The following is a 25688-nucleotide window of genomic DNA, read 5'->3' as shown; positions in this document are numbered from 1 at the left end:
AGCGTCTGCCAGGTAAGGAGGAGAGCTGGGGTTCGAGTCCCGGTCGGGGCACACATTTTCAACATGTCCCCCAATGATGTATATCCTCCTGTTTGCAGCTAGGGTGTCGATTTAATTATCATTTCAGCATAAAATTTGTTTTCTGCTTTTATAGTGGGCAGTCAAATGAAAACGAGACGAATGGGAAAAAAGTAAGAATGCTGTTTCCTATTTGAAAAGTAATCGCCCTAACTGATAACACATTTATCCCACTGTGAGACAAGACGGTTCGTGCCTTCATGGAAAAATGTTTGCGGTTGCCTAAGTAATCATGACTGTACTCTGGCGTGCACGTCTTACCCTTTATACCTATCAAGGAGATATTTTAAAGCAGCATGTACTAATCTGATTGTAAAACTCATCAGCCGTACTCGTTGGCAAAGCCGAAAGACGTACCGGGGCCTGTTAGATACGATGTTGAACAAGTGTATGACGCAGTTAATGTAGCTTGCAAAGATTCTAAACTAGATACTTTTGGAAGCCACGGTAGCACTGATATTATAAGAGAGCTACAAGAATTTAGATTTCTTTGTTGAGATTTCTTTGTCGTATAATGGTCTGTGTGAATTTACAATTAGGATCAACCAGGAATTACCCTAAACCTGCAGACTGCTATGGGTGTAGTTGAACGTCTTTTTCTTTTTTATTTTATTTTCTTTGGGGGGGGGGGGGATCAGACGAGGGCGTTAATAGTGTTGTAACTAATGCAAAGGTCCTTGAGTAATATTCAGATAATGAAAAGAATAGAAAATTCGTCCCAGCAGGTTGGAGAACATATTTACCTGGAAGTCTAACAATGAGCCTAACGGAGAAAGTGATCAGAACGCCCATTTTAGAGACATTTTTTCCACATTAAAAAAGCCCTTATTTGCTCCATAAAGTCCGCCGGAGTGGCCGAGCGGTTCTAGACGCTGCAGTCTGGAACCGCGCGACCGCTACGGTCGCAAGTTCGAATCCTGCCTCGGGCATGGATGTGTGTGATGTCCTTAGGTTAGTTAGGTTTAAGTAGTTCTAAGTCCTAGGGGACTGATGACCTCAGCAGATAAGTCCCATAGTGCTCAGAGCCATTTGAGCCATTTTTGCTCCCTAAAAGACATATTTCAGCTTCAATTTTCTATACGATATTCATGATTTTCAGATGTGAGTTAATGGAAAACTGAAAGTTGCATGCACGGTTCTTGACACTGTGTCAAGTTACGGTGATGAATGTGACATCAGTGGGAAAGAACTAAACGATGATGATTTGATCTTAGCGCCCATTCTACCTGCTGGAAGACCTGCAAAACCTCAATAAGCTACAAAAACCAATTTCATTTACTTTTTACGTCAGTCCAAAAAGTTTCTTGACCGGATAAATAAAAAATAGAAAAAGTTAAGACATTGGTTTTAATGTCTCAGACGTTTACATAGTCTCTCCTCTCTTGAGTGCAACACTCAGAATGTACCATCACCTGAAACTGTCATTAAAGTCCTTGGGATGTTGTTCAATTCATGCGTCAAATTGGCTCGAGTGTCGGTTATACACTATGTGATCAAAAGTACCCGGGCACTCCGGTATTAGGCGCTTTGTGCTGCCACTTACTGCCAGGTACTCCACAACAGCGACCCCAGTAGTCATTGAACATCGTGAGAGAGCAGAATGGGGCGCTCCACAGAACTCACGGACTTCGAACGCGGTCAGGTGACTGGATGTCACTTGTGTCATACGTCTGTACGCGAGATTTCCACGCTCCTAAACATCCCTAGGTTCACTGTTTCCGATGTGATAGTGAAGTGGAAACGTGAAGGGACACGTGCAATACAAAAGCGTACAGACCGATCTCGTCTGTTGACTAACAGAGACCGCCGACAGTTGAAGAGGTTCTTAATGTGTAATAGACAGACATCTACAAGACCATCACACAGGAATTCCAAACTGAATCAGGATCCACTGCAAGTTGGGTTGGGTTGTTTTGAGGGAGGAGACCAGACAGCGAGGTCATCGGTCTCATCGGATTAGGGAAGGACGGGGAAGGAAGTCGGCCGTGCCCTTTCAAAGGAACCATCCCAGCCTTTGCCTGAAGAGATTTAGGGAAATCACGGAAAACCTAAATCAGGATGGCCGGACGCGGGATTGAACCGTCGTCCTCCCGAATGCGAGTCCAGTGTGCTAACCACTGCACTGCAAGTATTACGACAGTTAGGCGGGACGTGAGAAAACTTGAATTTGATGGCCGAGCGACTGCTCATAAGCCACACATCACGTTGTTGTTTCGCGTGGCACTATCACAGCACAGGCCTACATTGATGTTTTAAGCACCTTCTTGCTTCCCACTGTTGACGAGCAATTCGAGGATGGCGATTGCATCTTTCAACACGATCGAGCACCTGTTCATAATGCACGGCCTGTGGCGGAATGGTTACACTGCAATAACATCCCTGTAATGGACTGGCCTGCACAGAGTCCTGACATGAATCCTATAGAACACCTTTAGAATGTTTTGGAACGCCGACTTCGCGCCAGGCCTCACCGACCGACATCGACACCTCTCCTCAATGCAGCACTGAGTGAAGAATGGGCTGCCATTCCCCAAGAAAGCTTCCAGCAGCTTATTGAATGTATGCCTGCGAAAGTGGTTCAAATGGTTCAAATGGTTCTGAGCACTATGCGACTTAAATTCTGAGGTCATCAGTCGCCTAGAACTTAGAACTAATTAAACCTAACTAACCTTAGGACATTACACACATCCATGCCCGAAGCAGGATTCGAAACTGCGACCGTAGCGGACACGCGGTTCCAGACTGAAGCGCCTAGAACCGTACGGCCACACCGGACGGCCTGTGAAAGTGTAAGCGGTCATCAAGGCTAAGGGTGGGTCAATACCTTACTGAATTGCAGCATTACCGATAGAGGGCGTCACGAAGTTGAAAGTTATTTTCACCTAGGTGTCCGGATATTTTTGATCACAAAGTGTATCATCGAAGTGTTGACCCTTCATATTAATTTCCGAACTTTTTCGTTTTTTGGAAGGTTCGCGTTGATAACAGAAAGTCACGCCACCCGTTATGCTTTTTTTCGTAAAAGAATTGTCCTCACATTGCTTTACATTCAAGTCATGGCAGGCATCCAAGCGTCATTGTTTTTGTTTGGAAGTCAAGATGTGTGGAACAAACTTTGCACTCATGTCTTCAGACGCAATAAAAATTTAAAAATTGCATTTCCTCTGATATAATGCCTTACAGATAGGATACATTTAATAATTAACATTTTAGTAATAAATTTAGAAAAATAGTAATTATTTAGTGACTCCTCTGGGCCTGGCTTACAGAGAAAAGCCTTTCGAAGGAGATAATGCACCAACTTTTCGCATGCTATGTGTAAGACAGAAAGCAACAGAGCACCATCGACCCTGGTTTTGTCAATGTAAGGATCGATGTTGCGAAATAGCAATAAATTTACTTATTACTAGTAATTTTTAAGATCTGTATCTTTCTATTTTAGCGTCAATATATATCGTACGAGGAAGGGGGGAGGGGGAAGCACAGAAAATCATAATTGAAAATTGAAAGGTTGAGGAAAGCTGGCTTACGCAGTTAAACAGCATTCTTTGCTTCAAACGTTAATATAAAATTAGATGAAATTTTTTGTATTTCTGCCACTTTTTTCTCATGGAAAGTGAAGTAATTTGTAAACTGTCGAGTTAAAGCTTTCATTACTGAATTAAAAAGTGACAGAAGTTTTAATTTTTATTGTATCCATACGGGCCAAGAGTTTCACAGCTAGAACAGTACGATGGGTCTAGTTCTTTCTGGTTTCACTAAAAGCTTGTAAATATCTCAGAAATTACTTTAAATGGGAATGAATTTTTTTCTTCTTTTTAATATGTAGGATGGAAAATGATTTAGAAATTTATTTCTATTACGGAGTAATGTCTGTGTAATAGTTATTATTTTTTTTTTAAAAAAAAGCAACGCGTTTCTACTACCGCTAGATATAGATTTATTTTTAACGATCTTACCTAGAGACCAGGAAATGCAACTTTATGAGGGTGATGGGAGGAGGGCGCCCCATACCATATGTCACTTGTTTGGTGTTTGTAATGAAGTGTGATACAACTGGCTACTCATATACCTTGTACGAGGATTTCGAACGTCTTACACTATAGACTCGAAGGCTTTTTCTAGGTCGACAAATCCTATGAAAATGTATCTACTTAAAGTCTTGCTTCCATTATCAAGCGAACGACGTAATTTGTCTTTACATTCCCTCAAGGCAAACTAATCGTCATCTAATGGAGCCTCGGATGACAATCAAGTGGGTCCTACTATGAAATGAAATGTCACCACAGACCATTACTCCTGGACGTCGGGATGTGTGGCGGGGGGCAGTGACGTTGGTATCCCACTGCTATCCGCGCCGTCGCCAGACACGTCTTTGGCGTGGAATCTCATCGACTGGACTAGAACTGTCTTCAGTGATGAGTCTCGCTTCTAACTGAAGCCTGATGAGCAGCGAAGACGTGTCTGGGGGCGCCCCGGACAATGATGGGATAGCCACCATAGCGCCTGACAAATAGGTTCAAATGGCTCTGAGCACTATGGGACTTAACTTCTAAGGTCATCAGTCCCCTAGAACTACTTAAACCTAACTAACCTAAGGACATCACACACATCCACACTCGAGGCAAGATTCGAACCTGCGACCGTAGCAGTCGCGCGGTTCCAGACTGTAGCGCCTAGAACCACTCGACCAGCTGACAACCAGGAGTGATGGTCTTCGGCGCCATTTCTTTTCATAGCAGAACCCCTTTTGTTGTCATATACGACACGCTCACAGCACAGCGGTAAGTCGATGATATTCTACGCCATGTTGCATGGCAAGCAATCATGGGCTTACATTTCAGCAAGGTAACGGCCATCCACACGTGGATAGAGTTTCTACTGCTTGTCTTCTTGCTTGCCAAGCCCCGTCTTGGCGAACAAGGTCGCCGGATCTCTCCCCAATTACGAACGTTTGGAGCAGTATGGGAAAGGCCCGCCAATCATCTCGAGATTTTGACGATCTAACGCGCCAATTGGACAGACATTGACAAGATATATGTCAGGGGAACGTCCCACAACTTTGTCATCAACTGCTTGCGTAAGGCCAGAGGTGCACCAAAGCATTGCACAATTTGTGAAGTGCTTTCTCTTGAGTACGTCATCCAATTTTTCTGAAACTGTAGTCTTTTGTCTGTCAGTACATGTACATTGTACTGTTTCTCCTGGGTGGACTTGGGTTTAAAAAAAATGCAAACTAAATATTACGACAAATTTTATAAATAATCGACAAGTACGCCAAAGAAGAAGAGATAGAACTACAATGGACATGTTATTCCATGGACTCTTGCGCTTCTATGCATGAAATATCTTTCCTTTGTCATTCGCTTATCTTACCTGCTTGGATTCGGACCTAAGAGGACGTTCTTATGTTAAGCTCATCTTGCTGTACCAGCTGATAATGTAAGTTGTACTTAAAACCCGAAAAATGTAATGGTTATTTTGTCAGAAGAATTTGTGTATGTGGTCAATCTATTGTAAATCTGATACCTTTATTGTCTTAAGTAGATATGGGCCTTAACAAAGAATTTTCATTGTTAGGCGCCATCTTAGAAAAATCTTTAACATTTTTCTTTTAGCTCATCTACGAGACGTGCCGTGCCGTCGGTTAGGACAATTAACTTTATTTCAGATCCCACGAGACCGGAGGCAGCTACTAATAGTTTAACAATTTTATTTACAGATTTTCTTTATATAACGAGATAACATCCCAGGCAGAAAAAGTCTGGTCACAGGATTCCAGTTCCATTATAGGATTTCATTTGTAGATGCTACTCTTGTTATCTTATATTGGGGAATCGAGACGAAACCACGACGTATCTACGATTACGTAACTGCACTGCGAACTGAGCTAGTTTACTGAGTGCTTATACACGTCGGGCTAAATTAAACAACGTATTACAATGTTAATAATATTCCTACATTAGTTATTTCTCTTTTATGCTGAGCCATTGCATTAATGTGTGTTTCTTTTTTGTATAAGTCACGGACCATATTTTATTTTACTACATTACACTAATAGTCCTAAAACAAATAAAAAAATATATTTTATTACATTACAACATCACATCTGCCGATTTCCGTCGCTTTCGAATAATTCGTTCGTGGTGCGTCCTTTTTCTTGTCTTAGACTGTATATGCAGGGTGAGTCACCTAACATTACCGCTTGATATATTTCGTAAACCACATCAAATACTGACGAATCGATTCCACAGACCGAACGTGAGGAGAGGGGCTAGTGTAATTGGTTAATACAAACCATAAAAAAATGCACGGAAGTATGTTTTTTAACACAAACCTACGTTTTTTTAAATGAAACCCCGTTAGTTTTGTTAGCACATCTGAACATATAAGCAAATACGTAATCAGTGCCGTTTGTTGCACTGTTAAATGTTAATTACATCCGGAGATATTGTAACCTAAAGTTGACGCTTGAGTACCACTCCTCCGCTGTTCGATCGGGTGTATCGGAGAGCACCGAATTACGTATGGATCCAAAGGGAACGGTGATGGACCTTAGGTACAGAAGAGACCGGAACAGCACATTACGTCCACCTGCATGCTAACACCTTTTTATCTTTTTATTGGTCTTTTTCACTGACGCACATGCCCATTACCATGAGGGGTGAGGTACACGTACACACGTGGTTCTAGTTTTCAATTACGGAGTGGAATAGAGTGTGTCCCGACATGTCAGGCCAATAGATGTTCAATGTGGTGGCCATCATTTGCTGCACACAATAGCAATCTCTGGCGTAATGAACGTCGTACACGCCGCAGTACATCTGGTGTAATGTCGCCGCAGGCTGCCACAATACGTTGTTTCATATCCTCTGGGGTTGTAGGCACATCACGGTACACATTCTCCTGTAACGTACCCCACAGAAAGAAGTCCAGAGGTGTAAGATCAGGAGAACGGGCTGGCCAATTTGTGCGTCCTCCACGTCCTATGAAACGCCCGTCGAACATCCTGTCAAGGGTCAGCCTAGTGTTAATTGTGGAATGTGCAGGTGCACTATCATGCTGATACCACATACGTCGACGCGTTTCCAGTGGGACACACTCTATTCCACTTCGTAATTGAAAACGGAAACCACGTGTGTACGTTTACCTCACCCGTTATGGTAATGTACATGTGCATCAGTGAAAAAGACCAATAAAAAGGTGTTAGCATGCATGAGGACGTAATGTGCTGTTCCGGTCTCTTCTGTACTTAAGGTCCATCACCGTTCCCTTTGGATCCCTACGTAATTCGGTGCTCTCCGATACACACGATCGAACAGCGGAGGAGTGGTACTCAAGCGTCAACTTTAGGTTACAATATCTCCGGATGTAATTAACATTTTACATTGCAACAAACGGCACTGATTACGTATTTGTTTATATGTTCAGATGTGCTAACAAAACTAATGGGGTTCCATTTAAAAATACGTAGGTTTGTGTTAAAAAACATACTTCTGTGCATTTTTTTATGGTTTGTATTAACCAATTACACTAGCCCCTCTCCTCACGTTCGGTCTGTGGAATCGATTCGTCAGTATTTGATGTGGTTTACGAAATATATGCAGCGGTAACGTTAGGTGACTCACCCTGTACACCAAAATTTTCACAGGAGACTTGTCTGTTATCTAACATGCGATTTTATAAATTTGCCTTGAAGTTTTATTTTTCGTAGCGGAAAGTGCTTTAAACTTACTATGTACGCAGGTGTAAGTTACGTAGTATCCCATCCCCGTTTCAGTTTTCGTAATTTATGGACGATGTGTTCACTGGAATACTCGCCGCCCACGCCCTGAGCGTAGGGAGCGGTTGACGCAACGACCCGGAAGGTGTGTGGCCGGTGGCCGCCGACGCACGGCGACGCCCGCCCCTGCTTTCTATGCAAACGACGCGGCCCCTGGCTGAGTGTCGCACTGCTTTACGGGTGCCCCTAAATCCGCCCGCCTACCCTAATGGCGCCGCTGAATAAACATCGCACTCGTGATTACCGGGCCGTAAGTCAGCCCACCCGCAAGCCCCGCCGCTGACAGGAGCTGCTCCGGCCGCGGCTTTTTGGGGGAACCTGATGCCCGGCAGCGCACCGCCTGAAACACGGCGCCGGCTAATTGATACCTGGGCGTGTGCCACTCGTGACGACGAGAACGTGTGGCGTCTCTTCTGTCACCACGTACCGATAACCTGTCGAGACAAAACGAAGCCTATCATCTAGGGCGAGTGCCAGCGTCAAACGAAAAAGTAACTACTGTGTCTTCCACGGCAACTACGATTTTACTAAAATGTAGACTTTCATGGCCGGAAATGTCATGTCCATTATAATTATCCGGGCTGTTATGCCGCGGTCGGTTGATGAATTCAGTGTCAATTCCAAACGTTTCGTCCCCGTCTGCGGGAGATAGCTTCAAGGGGGTCTGTAGCTCGATGGAAGGTCCAACACACCCACTGGCTCGCTACTGACTGCCACTAAATTCTGTGTCCGCGCACTCCCGCGTCGCGGCGTGACGTTACGTGTTTTGAAAACGTCAGTGCAATTGGCCGCTGTCCGTTGTCGTCGATCGCCGTTGCCATCACCCAGTAAGTGGGACAGGTAATACACATCTTCTTTAACACCGGCATCCATATACCGTTTAATTTCACGCCCTCCTCCTTTCGATTGAAATTATTAGGGTGTTTAGCGATTTCGATTGCCTCCCTGTACAGCCTTTGGTAATATCTCCTTGTGGCCGCTAGTACTTGCGTCTCCTCGAAACGAATATGGTGGTTTCCTGGCTGGAAAGCATGCTCCGCAACAGCTAATCGTTCCGTTTCTCCTCTTCTACAATTGCCCTTGTGCTCTTCCAAACGTTTTGAAACCGTTCTTTTAGTGGTACCCACATAAACATGTCCACAGTTACATGGAATCCTATACACTACAGCATTTTTCAATGGTTTGCGAGCGTCCTTGGCAGGCTTAAGGTATTCCTGTGTCTTCATGGTGGGCTTGTAAATTACGATAATATTCCGCTTCGTCAAGATCCTCCCTATTCTTTCAATCGAAAGGATTAGGGCGTGAAATTAAACGGTATATGGATGCCGGTGTTAAAGAAGATGTGTACCACCCGTCCACTACTGGGTGATGGCAACGGCGATCGACGGCAACGGACAGCGGCCAATTGCACTGACGTTTTCAAAACACGTGACGTCACGTCGCGGCGCGGGACGCGCGGACACGGCATTTAGCGGCAGTCAGCAGCGAGCCAGTGGGTGTGATGCACCTTCCATCGATCTACAGACGCCCTTGAAGATGTCTCCCGCAGACGGAGACGAAACGTTGGGAATTGACACAGAATTCATCAACCGACCACGGCATAACAGCCCGGATAATTATAATCGACATGACTACGATTTTCCAGTTTACTTAGTTCTAGGTGTGACGTGTACGAGGGGCGTTCAATAAGTAAGGAAACATTTTTCTCCCTGAAAGCAGGATTCCAACATACCACATTATTCCCCATTCTTTTGGCTAAAAAATCCTATTTTGCAACATAATCTCCGTTCAATGCGATGGCCTTACGCCACCTTACTGGGGGGGGGGGGGGGGGGGGGCTGTATACTTGCAAGCTACCACTCTATTGATCCATGTACTGCTTCCCGCGAGGTACATCCTTCATTAGGTCAAACAGATGAAAGTCGGAAGGTGCAAGATCCGGACCGTAGGGTGGATGAGGAAGAACAGTCCAATGAAGTTTTGCGAGCTCCTCTCGGATGCGCAGACTTGTGTGAGACTGACGTTGTCATGGATAAGGAGAAGTTCGTTTGCATTTTTGTGGCGATGATCGCGCTGAAGTTGTTTCTTCAGTTTCGTGAGGGGCAGCTCAGTGCAAAGGTGATCGTTGCGCCATGAGGGAGGAGGTCAGACGGAATGACCCCTTCAGAGTCCCTGAACACTGTCGTCATGATTTTATCAGCTGAGTGTGCGGATTTGGAAAAAAAAGTGTGTGAAATCTGATGGGACTTAACTGCTAAGGTCATCAGTCCCTAAGCTTACACGCTACATAACCTAATTATCCTAAGGACAAACACACACACCCATGCCCGAGGGAGGACTCGAACATCCGCCGGGACCGGTCGCACAGTCCATGACTGCAGCGCTTAGAACGCTCGGCTAATCCCGCGCGGCTGCGGATTTGAACTTTTTCTTCGGAGCAGAGGTGGTGGGGCACCATGGTTTGCGTTTTGTTTCCGGTTCGAGGTACTGAATCCTTGGTTAATCCCCTGTGACGATGTTCGACACAAAATAGTCACGAACTGTTTCGTAGCGCGCAAAGAAGCACAGATGGTCCTTCGTTGCTCTTTATGGTCTCCTGTTATGCGGCTAGAAACCTGGTGAGCACACACCTTCCAGTATCCCAACTGGTGGACGAGCGTGTCAGCACTACCAACAGAGACGTCCGGTGTTGCAGCGAGGTGTTTGATTGTGATCCGTCTGTCACCTCGAATGACAGCGTCCGCACGTTCCACCATTGTAGGGAGTCGCAACTGTGTGCGGCCGGCCGGCATGCGGGAGAACAGACAGGTTTGCGCCGCCTTTATTGCGACGTCAGACACCTCGCCTAACGACTCAAGGTCCTTTTGTTCACTGGAATGTCTCCGTAGACATTCTGCAAGCGCCTTTGAATATTTGCAATGCTCTCATTTTCTACCAGAGGAAACTCAATGATAGTTCTATTCTTGGAACGCATCTCCGCCATTTTTAAGACTACGTAGAGCGCCGCCTCCTATTGGAAGTTCATGAAACTAAATGGCCTGAAGTGTGGACATTCCACGATGCCCGCCACAAATTCCACATTTTTGCCAACCGAAATTGGCCGCGAGAAAAAATGTGTTGCATTAGTTTTTGAACGCCGCTTGTACCTGCCACATCTTAAACTCACCGGACAAAACTTAATCGCAACCACTAGACATAATGTTAATACTGTCAAACACTGCACTGACCACGTCTTCAATTCGGTGGAAATTAGAGCCGACAACTTCCTTTAGGTATAGCACGTCCAGCTGTATCCACTTAAAGATGATAGGTACCCATAGCGCTACGTTTCACCCGCTGTTAAAAATTATCCTAGACATTCCGTAATTGTGCGCTGATGTTTAACTTCCTGGCAGATTAAAACTGTGTGTGGGACCGGGACTCGAACCCAGGCCTTTGCCTTTCGTGGGCGAGTACTCTACCAACTGAGCTAGCCATACACGACTCACGGTCCAGCCTCACGGTTTTACAACCGCCAGTACCTCATCTTCTACTTTCCAAATTTCAGAGAAGTTCTCCTGCGAAACTTGCAGGACTAGCGCTGCTGGAACAAAGGGTATAATGGAGACATGGCGTAGCCACAGCCTTACTCTGCAACGGAGCGTGCACGTATATAAAACTTTCTGCCAGATTAAAACTGTGCTGGGCCAGAATTTGAAGCCAGTATCGTCGCATTCTCAGGCAAGTGCTCAACCAACTCTTTTTTTATTTTGTTCGTGACTGTTCTCATCATTTGGTCTGGACAAACGTCACATGACACCGCCTTCAAGTACATCGTTAAATACCTCCCTCACTTTTTTTTTATTACCGAGGGCAGCCAGCCCTCTGACCGAACAAACTGAGTAACCGTCCAAGTATCAAGTGAGCTATCCAAGAATGACTCACGACTCGTCATCACAGCTTTACTTCCACCATTATCTCATATCCTACTTTCTGAACTTCACGGAAGTTTGCCTGCGACACTTACAGGACTAGCACTCCTGGCAGAAAGCATATTACGGAGACATGCCTAAGCCTCAGCCTGAGGGATGTTTCCAGAATAAATTTTTCAGTCTGCAAATTTCGCTGGAGAACTGCTGTGAAGTTTGGAAGCTAGGTGATGAGGTACTGGCGGAAGACGGTTTCTGAGAGGTGCTCGGATAGCTCAGTCATTGCCGGCACGGTACTCACCGTGTTAAGTCAGAGGGTTAGCTACCCTCTATAGTAAAAAAAACTGAGTGAACGGATCAACGATGAGCTTAAACGGGTGTCATGGGACGTCCGCCTCGAACAACTGCAACGAACAATACCGAACAAAATGAGAGCAGAAAAGAAAGTCGGTAGAGCACTTGGCCTCGAAAGGCAAAGGTCCTGGTTCGAGTTCCGTTCCGGCACACAGTTTTAATCTTCCACGAAGTTTCAATCACAGACTTTTCTATCGCACGAAGAATGAATGATTTAGGATACAGCAGGGTGCCTGAGCGTTCGCCAAACCAGGAAAGAATTCGTACAGCCCTGCAGACACAGCTATTTTCATCTCAGAAGACGGGATTGTCCACAACATACTCATCTTGAGGGTGTAGAACAAAAGGGCAACATCTGCTCACCGATAACTTTAAAGTAAACATCCTGGTTCATGTCCATGGTAACTAAATGACTGCACTCAACTCGTGGTACGAAAACTATCACAGAACCACCTCTGGCCTCAACTGCATCTCCAACACATTGCGGGTTAAACGCCTCATTGGATGGTCGGTGCATTCGACTGCTTGCATAATTTAAAAAGAAGAAATATCGCGACTCTTCATATCACATTTGGTGCCTCCAGCTGGCTAATGTACAGCTGCTGTGTTGTTCAGCGCGTTAAAGACGTCAACGTTCAAGGTCGCGTCGAGAAAAGGCCTTCTGCGAGTGCCTGACTCGAAAGTGTGCATTTCTTGCGGTTCCCTAAGCAATGTTCGCTCTGAAAGTGGTTGGGATGAATCTGAACTCAGTGGCACTAGCAGTTTCTGCAAAGATTCAAATCGATTGTCTTTCAAAAGGCGTTACACTCGTCTCCGCTCCATGTGCGTTAACTTGTTTTTACGAACACTGTTCTTACGCCACCTTTCAGGGCTGCGGGTGGTGTACTATTCGTTCTAGACATGCTTGATAGTCCGCACCGACATCCCAACGAATCGGAGAGTTTCTTTCATGGTGTGACCAGAGGCACGTCTAAACACAACTAATTCCTTTTGCCATTCGTGTCTCCACATCGCTAATAAGATACAACCGACTGGTACACATACACCACTTCAGCGGTGGAGTGTCACATGGCCGTTTGATAGCAGCTCTACAGCACTGCAAAGCGACAGTGTCCCCTTTCAAGTGGATGACTAATATCCTGAAGAGCCAAAGAAATTGGAACACCTGCCTAATATCGTGTAGGGCCCCCGCGAGCAAGCAGAAGTGCCGCAACGCGACGTGGCATGGACTCTAATAATGACTGAAGTAGTGCTAAAGGGAACTGACACCATGAATCCTGCAGGCCTGTCAATAAATCCGTAAGACTACGACGAGGTGAACATCTTTTATGAATAGCACGTTGCAAGACATCACAGATATGCTCAATAATGTTCATGTCTGGGGTATTTGGTGGCCAACAGAAGTGCTCAAACTCAGAAGAGTGTTCCTGGAGCCACTCTGTAGCAATTATGGTCCTATGGAGTCGCATTGTCCTGTGGAATTGCCCAAGTTCGTCGGAATGCACAATGGACATGAATGGTTCAAATGGCTCTGAGCACTATGGGACTCAACTGCTGAGGTCATTAGTCCCCTAGAACTTAGAACTAGTTAAACCTAACTAACCTAAGGACATCACAAACGTCCATGCCCGAGGCAGGATTCGAACCTGCGACCGTAGCGGTCTTGCGGTTCCAGACTGCAGCGCCTTTAACCGCACGGCCACTTCGGCCGGCTGGACATGAATGGGTGCAGGTGATGGGACAGGATGGTTGCTTACATGCCACCTGTCAGAGTAGTATCTATACGTATCAGGGGTCTCATATCGCTCCAACTGCATATGCCCCATACCCCTCCACCAGCCTGAACAGTCCCATGCTGACATGCAGGGTCCATGGATTCATGAGGTTGTCTCCACACCCGTACACGCCCATCCACTCGTTACAGTTTGAAACGAGGCTCGTCCGACCAGGTAACATTTTTCCAGTCATCAACAGTCCAGTGTCGGTTGTGGCGGTCCCAGGCAAGGAGTAAAGCTTTGTGTCGTGCAGTCATCAAGGGTACACGAGTGGGCCTTCGGCTCTAAAAGCCCATATCGATGATGTTTCGTTGAATGGTTCACACGCTGACACTTTTTGATGGCCCAGCACTGAAATCTGCAGCAGTTTGTGGAAGGGTTGCGCTTCTGTCTCGTTAAACGATTCTCTTCAGTCGCCATTGGTCCCGTTCTTGCTGGATCTTTTTCCGGCTGCAGCGATGTCGGAGATGTTTTACCGGATTCCTGATATTCACGGTACACTCGTGAAGTGGCCACACGGGAAAATCCCCAGTTCATCGTTGTCTCGGAGATAGTGTGTCCCATCGCTCGTGCGCCGACTATAACACAACGTTCAAACTCACTTAAATCTTGATAACCTACCATTGTAGCAGCAGTAACCGTCCTAATAACTGAGCCAGACAATTGTTTTCTTACGTAGGCGTTGCCGACCGCAACGCTGTATACTGCCAGTTTACATATAGGGGATAGGCAAATTAGTGTGAACAGTGGTAGTAATGGGATGGTTGTGTTTGACGGTCAACAATGGAAGTAAGCCACTTGTCGCGCTGGACTGTGGGTGTTCAGTACGGACTAGGCATCAGTGCAGGTTGTTTACTAGTAGTGCACACTTTTTATTTGCATTCAGAGGCCGAGGACGTGCCATGAAATATCTAACAGAGTTACAAAGAGGGCAGATTGTGGGGGGGGGGGGGGGGGGGCGGTTAACTGGAGCAAGACAGCCAACTTATTGAATGTTTCAAGAGGAACTGTTTTATCAGTCATGACGGGAACGCAAAACATGGGAAGACATCACGGCGTAAACCTAATAGTGGGTGCAAATCAAAACTAAATGACAGAGATCGTCGTACGCTAACACGAATTGTATCAAAACAAGACAAAACCTACGACGGCTAAAGTGACTATAGAGCTCAATAGCTATTTTCGAGATCCCGTGTCTATCGACACTGTCCGCTGAGAACTCCATAAAGCGAATATTCATAGACGAGCTGCTATACCGAAACCATTAGTGACGGCAACCAACGCAAAGAAGCGTCAAACGTGGTGTCAGGAGCTTAAAACCTGGACAGCTGATCAGTGGAAACACGTCTTATGTTCCGACGAGCCAACGTTTTCGTTACTTCCAACACTGGGCCGCGTTTACGTCTGGAGAACGGAAAAAGATGCCTACAATCCTGATTGCTTGATTCCAATGGTAGTATGGAGTTGGAAGCGTGGTGGTGTGGGGAGCCATATCATGATATTCTGCTGGTCTCTTCAGTACTCTCAAAGGCCTAGTTACAGCCAACGATTGTGTGAACATTTTAAGTGATCAGGTGCACCCCATTATTCAGATGTTCCCCAACAATGATGCCATATTTCAGGACGATAATCCACCCATTCACACAACCAGGATGCTACAATCGTGGTGTGAGGAGCATGCAACTGCACTGCAGCGTCTTCCGTGACCAGCACAGTCCCCGGACTTGAACATTACCGACCCCTTTGGGCGGCATTGGAGCGCAGATTCCGGAGCAGATTTCCGCCTCCCTCGTCACTACAGAACTTAAAAGAGGTTCTGATCGAAGACTGGCATAACATTCCACTGGAGACAATACACTCATTATGTACCAGTATTCCAAGAAAAATTGCAACTGTATTACGAGCAAATGGGGCTTCAGCCCCTTATTAATGAACAATTTTCAGGTACGTACAAGTGTTCACATTATTTTGCCTATCCTCTGTATCTCTGTATTTGAATACACGTGCCTATACCAGTTTGTTTGGTGCTTCAGTGTATTTTTTTACAGTCAGCTTCTTGTTGTTGTTGTGGTCTTCAGTCCTGAGACTGGTTTGATGCAGCTCTCCATGCTATTCTATACTGTGTAAGCTCCTTCATCTCCCAGTATTTACTGCAACCTACATCCTTCTGAATCTGCCTAGTGTATGCATCTCGTGGTCTCCCTCTACGATTTTTACCCTCCATGCTGCCCTCCAAAGCTAAATGTGTGATCCCTTGATGCCACAGAACATGTCCTACCAACCGATCCCTTCTTCTAGTCAGGTTGTGCCACAAACTTCTCTTCTCCCCAGTTCTGTTCAGTACCTCCTCATTAGTTATGTGATCTACCCATCCAGTCTTCAGCATTCTTCTGTAGCACCACATTTCAAAAGCTTCTATTCTCTTCTTGTCCAAACTATTTATCGTCCACGTTTCACTTCCATACATGGCTACACTCCATACAAATACTTTCAGAAACAACTTCCTGACACTTAAATCTATACTCGATGTTAACAAATTTCTCTTCTTCAGAAACGCTTTCCTTGCCATTTCCAGTCTGCATTTTACATCCTCTCTACTTCGACCATCTTCAGTTATTTTGCTCCCCAAATAGCAAAACTCCTTTACTATTTTCAGTGTCTCATTTCCTAATCTAATTCCCTCAGCATCATCCGACTTAATTCGACTACATTCCATTATCCTCGTTTTGTTTTTGTTCATGTTCATCTTATATCCTCCTTTCAAGACACTGTCCATTCCGTTCAACTGTTCTTCCAAGTCCTTTGCTGTCTCTGACAGAATTACAATGTCATCGGCGAACCTCCAAGTTTTTATTTCTTCTCCATGGATTTTAATACATACTCCGAATTTTTCTTTTGTTTCCTTTACTGCTTGCTCAATATACAGATTGAATAACATCGGGGAGAGGCTACAACCCTGTCTCACTCCCTTCCCAACCACTGCTTCCCTTTCATGCCCCTCGACCCTTATAACTGCCATCTGGTTTCTGTACAAATTGTAAATAGCCTTTAGCTCCCTGTATTTTAGCCCTGCCACCTTCAGAATTTGAAAGAGAGTATTCCAGTCAACGTTGTCAAAAACTTTCTCCAAGTCTACAAATGCTAGAAACGTAGATTTGCCTTTCCTTAATCTTCCTTCGAAGATAAGTCGTCAGCCTACACACCTAAATACTAAATAATAATGCTCTCCACTTCGGCCTCATATTCTGGTTTGCCTATCAGCTGTTTATTATTCATTGCCGAGACAGCAAAATCGTAATTTTTTTTTGTCTGTGAATGTACATTATATCTGATTAAAAATATACGGTCACTCCCACGTAATGTGGAATTGACCACTAGCTGTCACGAGAGGTGGACCCTCTGGAATAACAGTGGCGGGGAATGTTGTGTTGTCAGTAGAGAAGCAGTATCGGTCGGCCAGGAACAGACTCCACCAAGGACGTTTCAGTTTGTCAGTAGGCTGTTTAGGTTTTTATGTTGGTAACGCCACGTAGCCCTCTGTATGAAAATCACTGACTGTACTGTGTGCAGTCTGTGGCTGGTTGGACTCAATGTTGGAATATTCACTTGTGAAGTGTTGGGCAGTTGGATGTGAACAGCACGTAGCGTTGGGCAGTTCGAGGTGAGCCGCCAGCAGTGGTGGATGTGGAGAGAGAGATGCCAGAGTTTTGAGAGGTTGCTATAAGCGGACGATCTGGACATGTGTCCGCCAGAAAAAGGGAATTTGTAAAGATGGGTGTCATGAATTGATAGATATATATATATATGCGATGACTTTTGGACATTATTAAGGTAAATTCATTGTTTGTTCTCTATCAAAATTTTTCATTTGCTAACTATGCCTATCAGTAGTTAGTGCCTTCAGTAGTTAGAATCTTTTATTTAGCTGGCAGTATTGGCGCTCGCTGTATTGTAGTAGTTCGAGTAACGAAGATTTTTGTGAGGTAAGTGATTCATGAAAGGTATAGGTTATTGTTAGTCAGGGCCTTTTTTTTTGTAGGGATTATTGAAAGTCAGATTGCGTTGCGCTAAAAAATATTGTGTGTCAGTTTAGTAATGATCAGAATAAGTAAACAGAAAACTTTTGAGTACGTTGAGTTTTACTCGGCTGTTTGAAAATCAAATAACGTAGAAGTTTACCAGCGCAGTTATTCATAATTTTTCTAAGGGGACGTTTCAAGTTCTATTGATAATGTGATAGTGAAGTGAAAACGCTAAAGAACAACCATAGCTAAACCAAGAAGACCAGGCAGATCTCATGCACTGACGTATAGAGGCTGTCGAGCATTGAGAAGGGTGATTGTAAAACATCTCATGAAACCAGAGAAAGGAATCACTTATGAGTGCCAAAGTGCTACCAGCGATCCAGCTAGCACAGTGGCTACGCGCAGGCAACTGAGAAGAATGGGGTGCAGTGATTGAGTAGCTCCTCATAAGCCACACATTTGTGCAGTTAGTGCTGCGCTGTGCTTGAAATGGTGTAAAGAGCGATGCCACTGGTCAGTGAATAACTGGAAACGAGTGATTTGGAACGATGAATGACGCTATACCCTGAGACAATCCGACGGAAAGGTTTCAGTTTGTTGAATCCTGTAGAACATTACCTGACATCTTGTTTAGTGCCAGCAACGAAATACAGAGGAGGTGATGTTACGGTATGGGCGTGTATTTCGTGATTAAGATGTGGTTCCTTTATTGTGATTAAGACGACATTAAATATGGGAGCATATGGACTCATCTTATAGTGTTTGTACTGCTTATGGTAGAGAAACAGTTAGGAGACGATAACTGTATCAGCATTACGGTGCACCTTATCGTCAGGCAGCCCCTGTGAGGTAGGGATTTGCGAACAGTAACATTTCTGAAATTGACTGGCTTGCCCAGATTCCTGACAACCCAATGGAACGCTTTTTGGATGAGTTAGAACGTTCACTTCGCTCCAGATACCAGAGTCTAACATCACAACTTTCTCTGATTTCTACTCTTGGGGAATAATGGACTGCCATTCGTACACAGACATCCACACACTTCACTGAAAGTATCTCCAACATAAACTACTGGCCATTAAAACTGCTACACCAAGAAGAAATGCAGATGATAAACGGGTATTCATTGGGCAAATATATTATACTAGAACTGACATGTGATTACATTTTCACGCAATTTGGGTGCGTAGATCCTGAGAAATCAGTACCCAGAACAACCACCTCTGGCCGTAATAACGGCCTTGATACGCCTGGGCATTGAGTCAAACAGAGCTTGGATGGCGTGTACAGGTACAACTGCCCATGCACCTTCAACACGATACCACAGTTCATCAAGAGTAGTGACTGGCGTATTGTGACGAGCCAGTTGCTCGGCCACCATTGACCAGACGTTTTCAATTGGTGAGAGATCTGGAGAATGTGCTGACCAGGGCAGCAGTCGAACATTTTCTGTATCCGGAAAGGCCCGTCCACGACCTGCAACATGCTGTCGTGCATTATCCTGCTGAAATGCAGGGTTTCGCAGGGGTCGAATGAAGGGTAGAGCCACGGGTCGTAACAAATCTGAAAAGTAGCGTCCACTGTTCAAAGTGCCGTCAATGCGAACAAGAGGTGACCGAGACGTGTATCCAATGGCACCCCATACTATCACGCCGGGTGATACCTCAGAATGGCGATGACGAATACACGCTTCCAATGTGCGTTCAGCTCGATGTCGCCAAACACGGATGCGACCATCATGATACTGTAAACAGAACCTGGATTCATCCGAAAAAATGACGTTTTACCATTCGTGCACCCATCGCAGGCGCTCCTGTCTGTGATGTAGCGTCAATGGGAAACGCAGCCATGGTCTCCGAGCTGATATTCCATGCTGCTGCAAACGTCGTCGAACTGTTCGTGCAGATGGTTGTTGTCTTGCAAACGTCCCCATCTGTTGACTCAGGGATCGAGACGTGGCTGCACGATCCGTTACAGCCATGCAGATAAGATGCCTGTCATCTCGACTGCTAGTGATACGAGGCCGTTGGGATCCAGCACGGCGTTTCGTATTACTCTCCTGAACCCACTGATTCCATATTCTACTAACAGTCATTGGATCTCGACTAAAGCGAGTAGCAATGTCGCGATACGATAAACCGCAGTCGCGATAGGCTACAATCCGACCTTTATCAAAGTCGAAAACGTGATGGTATGCATTTCTCCTCCTTACACGAGGCATCACAACAACGTTGCACCAGGCAACGGCGGTGAACTGCTGTTTGTGTATGAGAAATCGGTTGGAAACTTTCCTCATGTCAGCACGTTGTAGGAGTCGCCACCGGCGCCAACGTTGTGTGAATGCTCTGAAAAGCTAATCATTTGCGTATCACAGCATCTTCTTCCTGTCTGTTAAATTTGGCGTCTGTAGCACGTCATCTTCGTGGTGTAGCAATTTTAATGGCCAGTAGTGTAGGTCAAGCTTTGATATAGGCGGACGGTGGACACGCACCGTATTAACGTCCACTGATAAGTGTCCAGATACTTTTCATCAGATGGAGTACCCCACAAGCCTCCTTACGGTGGCTAGTGTGTCACTACCAATTCTCTCTTTTCTTGTTCCAGCCGTGACTGGAGCACAGGAAGAACGACTGTCAGTAAGCCTCCCAATGAGCTACAGTTTCATTGATTTTATTTTAACAATAAACCTTTTCGTGGCTCAGAGTGCTGCTCTTGTAGCGTTTGCTACTGGAGCTGGATGCCGTGTAGTGACACTTTTGCGATTACTAAACAAACTCATGCACTGCTCTTCTTTGGCTCTGCTCTATTATTCCTGTTTGTTAAGTGTTCCAAACTGACAAACAATACTTAAGAATATGTCGAGCACCGATTTTGTAAACAGAGGATGGCAATGTCATAGCGAATATTACCTTTCCATCCTGTCACCCCGAAGTTAATCCCATTTCTGACCTTCCTCTCTTTCCGTCTTACCTACTTTGACATGAGGGGCGAAAAACTGCTTCCATATCTTACAACACTTTTAATACGAGCACTTCGTTCTTGGTCTTCCAATCTTATGCCTCCCGTTTTGTTCGTATACATACTGAATATAACCTGCCTCTCAGTATGGATTACACCTATTTTCTAGAGAATTTCTAATATCATGTACCATTTTACATTGTCAAACGCCTTTTCTCAGTTGACAAATCCAGTGAACGTAACTTGATTTTTCGTAAACCTTGCCTCCTTTATCAAGCTAAACGTACGAACTGCTTCACCCGTATCATTACGTTCCCCAGTGCCAAGCTGAAGTTCATCTAAAAAATACCCAATTCTCTTTTCCTTTACTCTGAGTGTTATTCGTGTCAGCATCTTGGCTCTATGAGCTGTGAAGCTGATGGCACGATGTTTTTCACGTTTACCTACCTTTGTTATCTTCAGCATTTTGTTGTTGATATCCTTCTGAAAGTTCGATGATATATTCCTGGCCTCGTAGAATATGCACACTAGCTTTAGTAATCTTTTGGTTGCCATTCACCCCAACGATTTTAGAAATTCAGAAGGAACATTATACATCGCTGTTGTCTTGTTTCATCGCAACTCCTTCAAAACTTTGTCAAACTCTGACTTAAATAACGGAAGCCCATTTCGTCTTCTATCACGTTAGCCCCGACTAATTGAAGTACTTCTGTTACCCACAATTTCTTCACCGTTATCTTTCATATACCTACATGTATCTGCCTGACTTCGGTGATTATACTTTTTAGATACATCCATTCCTCAGAGAACTTCAGACACATATGATCGTCCACCAATACGTACTATTACGTTGATTGTTATGCCGTTCCTCTTAAACTTGGACCTACTCTTCATCATCGCCAAATTTGATACGAATCTATGTCTGCTTTTAGGTACGCCTTACAATTAAATATATGGTTTCAGAATCTGTGTCTCAGGTGTGAAGTTATCGAGTTGGTAACTTTTCGTGTCTGCAGGTCTCTTCCAAGTACACCACCTCCTTTCGTGATTCTTGAACAGTGTATTTGCAATTCAGTGCAGAACTCAAAGAATATTTCTCCTATCTCATTCCTGGTACCAGTGGCGGCTGATTATCATGCGTTAATGTGCTACAAAATACCGTATATATCGCAGGAAAATTATGCCATTTTACTTCTAATGTGAGCTGGAAATCGCACTAAAATTGTGCGATTTCTCCCCGAGTGTGAACCTAAAATTACACTAAAATTACACCATATCTTTTGGAATGCATGCTGTTGGGTGAATAAAACGGTCGAAAACATATTTTGTAGCACTCTCTCCGCGATAATTAGAAACTAGTGCCAAGTGCTGAAATGCTGATAGCCGTGCTACTATCAGCTCAGAGAAGGGGCGCAGCTGTCTATTCTCAACTGTGCATACTCTGGTGTGACACCAGACACAACAAGTGCTACGTTGCTCATAACACCAGGTCAGTATTTTTCTTTGAAATTACGTATAGCGTATTGTGCAAGCATAGAGTTTGAAAGATTTTTGAGAAGGCATTGTTGTAATTTCAGAGTGGCTGAGTGGATTAATGCATGGAGTGGCAATTTGTGGAACTTGGTTAGATTTCTGCTGGTATCAACATTTTATTTTACTCCTTACAGTGTTAAACTATAATTACAAAATTTATACATTTAAAATTAATATATTCAGTTTAGTTACATTTACAGTCTTCTGAAGTCAAAAGGCTATAGGCTTGGTTCAAATGGTTCAAATGGCTCTGAGCACTATGGAACTCAACAGCTGTGGTCATCAGTCCCCTAGAACTTAGAACTACTTAAACCTAACTAACCTAAGGACATCACACACATCCATGCCCGAGGCAGGATTCGAACCTGCGACCGTAGCAGTCGCGTGGTTCCGGACTGCGCGCCTAGAACCGCGAGACCACCGCGGCCGGCGGCTATAGGCCACCGCATTGTAGCATATTCGTATAATTGTGCCCCTTTGAATGGTGAGTTAACCATTCAATTTCTCTTTGTAAGGTGGCTGTAATTTCGCACCTTACAAGCACTCACGTACGTACTTTGCCGTGATTTAAAACCGGAATAGGGTATCATTTGATAGGTTGTACATCGTATATATGAATATTTAAGGAAGACTGACGCTGTCGTGTACATCTTGTAAATGGTTGTTAACGTTTATTGCATGAAATGTGATGGAGTGTCTTTATTATCAAAACGGCGTAATGAATGATTTCCTATACTAGTAGAGATTGGAACGCCGGTGGAAATGAAACGGCAGGCGTAACTCAGGCCCTGGGTGGAAAAGCCTGCACAAGTATGTTGGTCCTCCTTAACACAGGAAGTGGCCCTAGACGGACGGTCGGGGCACCTGAGCGCTGAAACACAATAGAGTGGCGGCTGACCGGTGTTGTAACTAGGCCGGAAGGATAACCGGAAACTCTCAAAATCTTGGACGTAGCAGAGTGGAACAAGGAAGCGTTGCTTCGTAAATCACGCAGACTGGGTTATTTCCGAGGATTTTTACTCTGAGAAGCGTACCATTGTATGAATTCCTAATTTTCGGGAATATGTATTTCCTCGCAAACTTCCCACGCTGGACGACAAAAGACTAAAATGTGGTTGGTCGCCGTGCGGAATAATCTGTAGGGAGGGAGAATATTCCGTGATTTCAAGAATATGATTCGCCTTCTGCAGTTACGAGGGAGGGGAGCCGAGCTTTGCTGGGAAGCTAGCGGTGGAGAGAATGAAGTCTTCCGTTTTGAGCACCCTTGTTTGACGGTCGCTCACTATCAGCTTCTGTTGGTACAGACAGACTTGCTGTCTTTGCTCGCGGGAGATTTTATGGTTAGAACGGTTAGGCACTGTCCTGTTGTGAACTTATACGATTCTGGATTTCGCCTCCGGTAGGGAGTCGTTGTTGAGTACGCAGCGTTCACTGATTGATAGCACTTCTTCTGTCTGTTTCATGTAGAGACGTTATCTCAATTCCGTCCTTGTGGCTGGGAGTTCGCGTTTCTTGTCTGTAGAATACAGAGAGGAGAAGACATTATTAGATTATACTAGTCAGAGGACCACCTTCTGCCGTCCTAGCGTTCGAAAGAGTTTATTTTGTGGCTGGAGTTCTTCCATCGTCGCAGACGTTTACGAGAACCATCACTCCGATGCACCGGACGCAGTACATTCGGTGATATAGCTAATTGCTTCGGCTTATTAGGGCTATAAGGCTAAACAGCTGTGATCACCTAAGTTTTATTTCCATTGAGGTTGCGCACCACCGTAGATCATCTTTGAAAGTAGTGTCTTTTAGTGTTTGGTACGTAGATGATTTCAGTCATCTCACGTTATTTATATTAGATCACGTAGCCATAAAAAGGGGCAGATTTGGGCAATTGATCAGTAATATTAGTTAGGAAATGTAAATATTTGTAATATAAAGGGGTTTTTAATCTACAATAAATGTATAAGCAGAAACAACATTTATCATTTAGTAGTTACTAGTTCCCTTAATTATTCATTTATGTCTAGGTTGTAGTTTATATGTTAAGAGCAAGAAGGAGAAAATAATATCACAATTAAGATATCCTAAGATCTGCTTCAGGGAGTAGTCAGACAAGGTCAAATCTTCATTTTCGCGTTCAGTATTTTCCGTTGGGCACAGTCATTTTACACCCGCCTGGAGTAGCATCATAGATCTTGCTCATTTTCGGCTTGTGGGGTCGGAATGTATACCTGAACCATTGTTGTTGACATTGTTTTGCTCTAGATTCTGAGTGTGAGAGAATGAACGTGTAAGTGACCGGTTCACAATAACACATGCTTTGTCCTATCTTCCTATTTATAACGAATCTTCCTCTCGTTAAAACAGTTTGTGATATTATTGATGCTGCCTTCGCTATGTGCAGCAACAACATCTGAAAGCGAATAATATCACGGATTGACATACGTTATCCACCAGATCATTCAAACACAGCTTTAAAGTAAATGATGTATAACATTTCATTGCAACCCTCAATCTCCTTCCAGAGGTGGTCCGATAGGATGTAAGCCTACATCTTGTTCACGAGGTGACATTGTGGAATTGTACTGAACACCTTTCGGACTTCAAGTAATACAGCACGTACCTGAGTTCCACTATCTAGTGCCTTTTGTGTGGTGTATACGAGTTTCACAAGATCGACGTTTGTGGAATCCATGGTGACTCCTACAGAGGAGATTTTTGATATCAAAAAATTTCATAACATGCTTCCGAGAAAAGTGTTACCTAATTCTGAACAGACTGTCGCCAGCTATAAAGTCTTAACTCACGTGCGCTTATCTGAGGACCTCTCTTGTAGAAGGAGTCTTGATAGAATAGTCCAGTTATCCAATCAGGTTCAATCACCCTTTTCTGTTGAGGAATTTCAGTTGATTTCGTTCCATGACCACTTACACCAACATCTGTCATTTTGACATTGAGCGAGGATTGAGAGGAGGAACCGTAGAACGATTCTCTTCAGAGAAACAATTTCGGAAGACGGAATTCCGTTTTTCCGCCCTGTTACAGCCCCATTATCACTGAGCCACTCGATAGATAACTCTGATTGATCGGTAGACAGAATTTTTCTCTAGTTTTCACTGAACACCCCCTTCCTCTCTTCACGCTCATTTTGATTCATTCAGTTGTTTTACTTTCCAGTTCACTGAACACCCCATCGCATTTTCTCTTGACGCTCATTTTACTTCACGCAACTATTGTTTGTCTATAAGACTTTGGGTTCGTTTATATCTATGGTGGCTCT

The sequence above is a fragment of the Schistocerca americana genome, chromosome 4 (assembly GCF_021461395.2).
Source record: "Schistocerca americana isolate TAMUIC-IGC-003095 chromosome 4, iqSchAmer2.1, whole genome shotgun sequence".
In the NCBI taxonomy this organism is placed as follows: Eukaryota; Metazoa; Arthropoda; class Insecta; order Orthoptera; family Acrididae; genus Schistocerca; species Schistocerca americana.
This window is presented reverse-complemented; position numbering follows the sequence as displayed.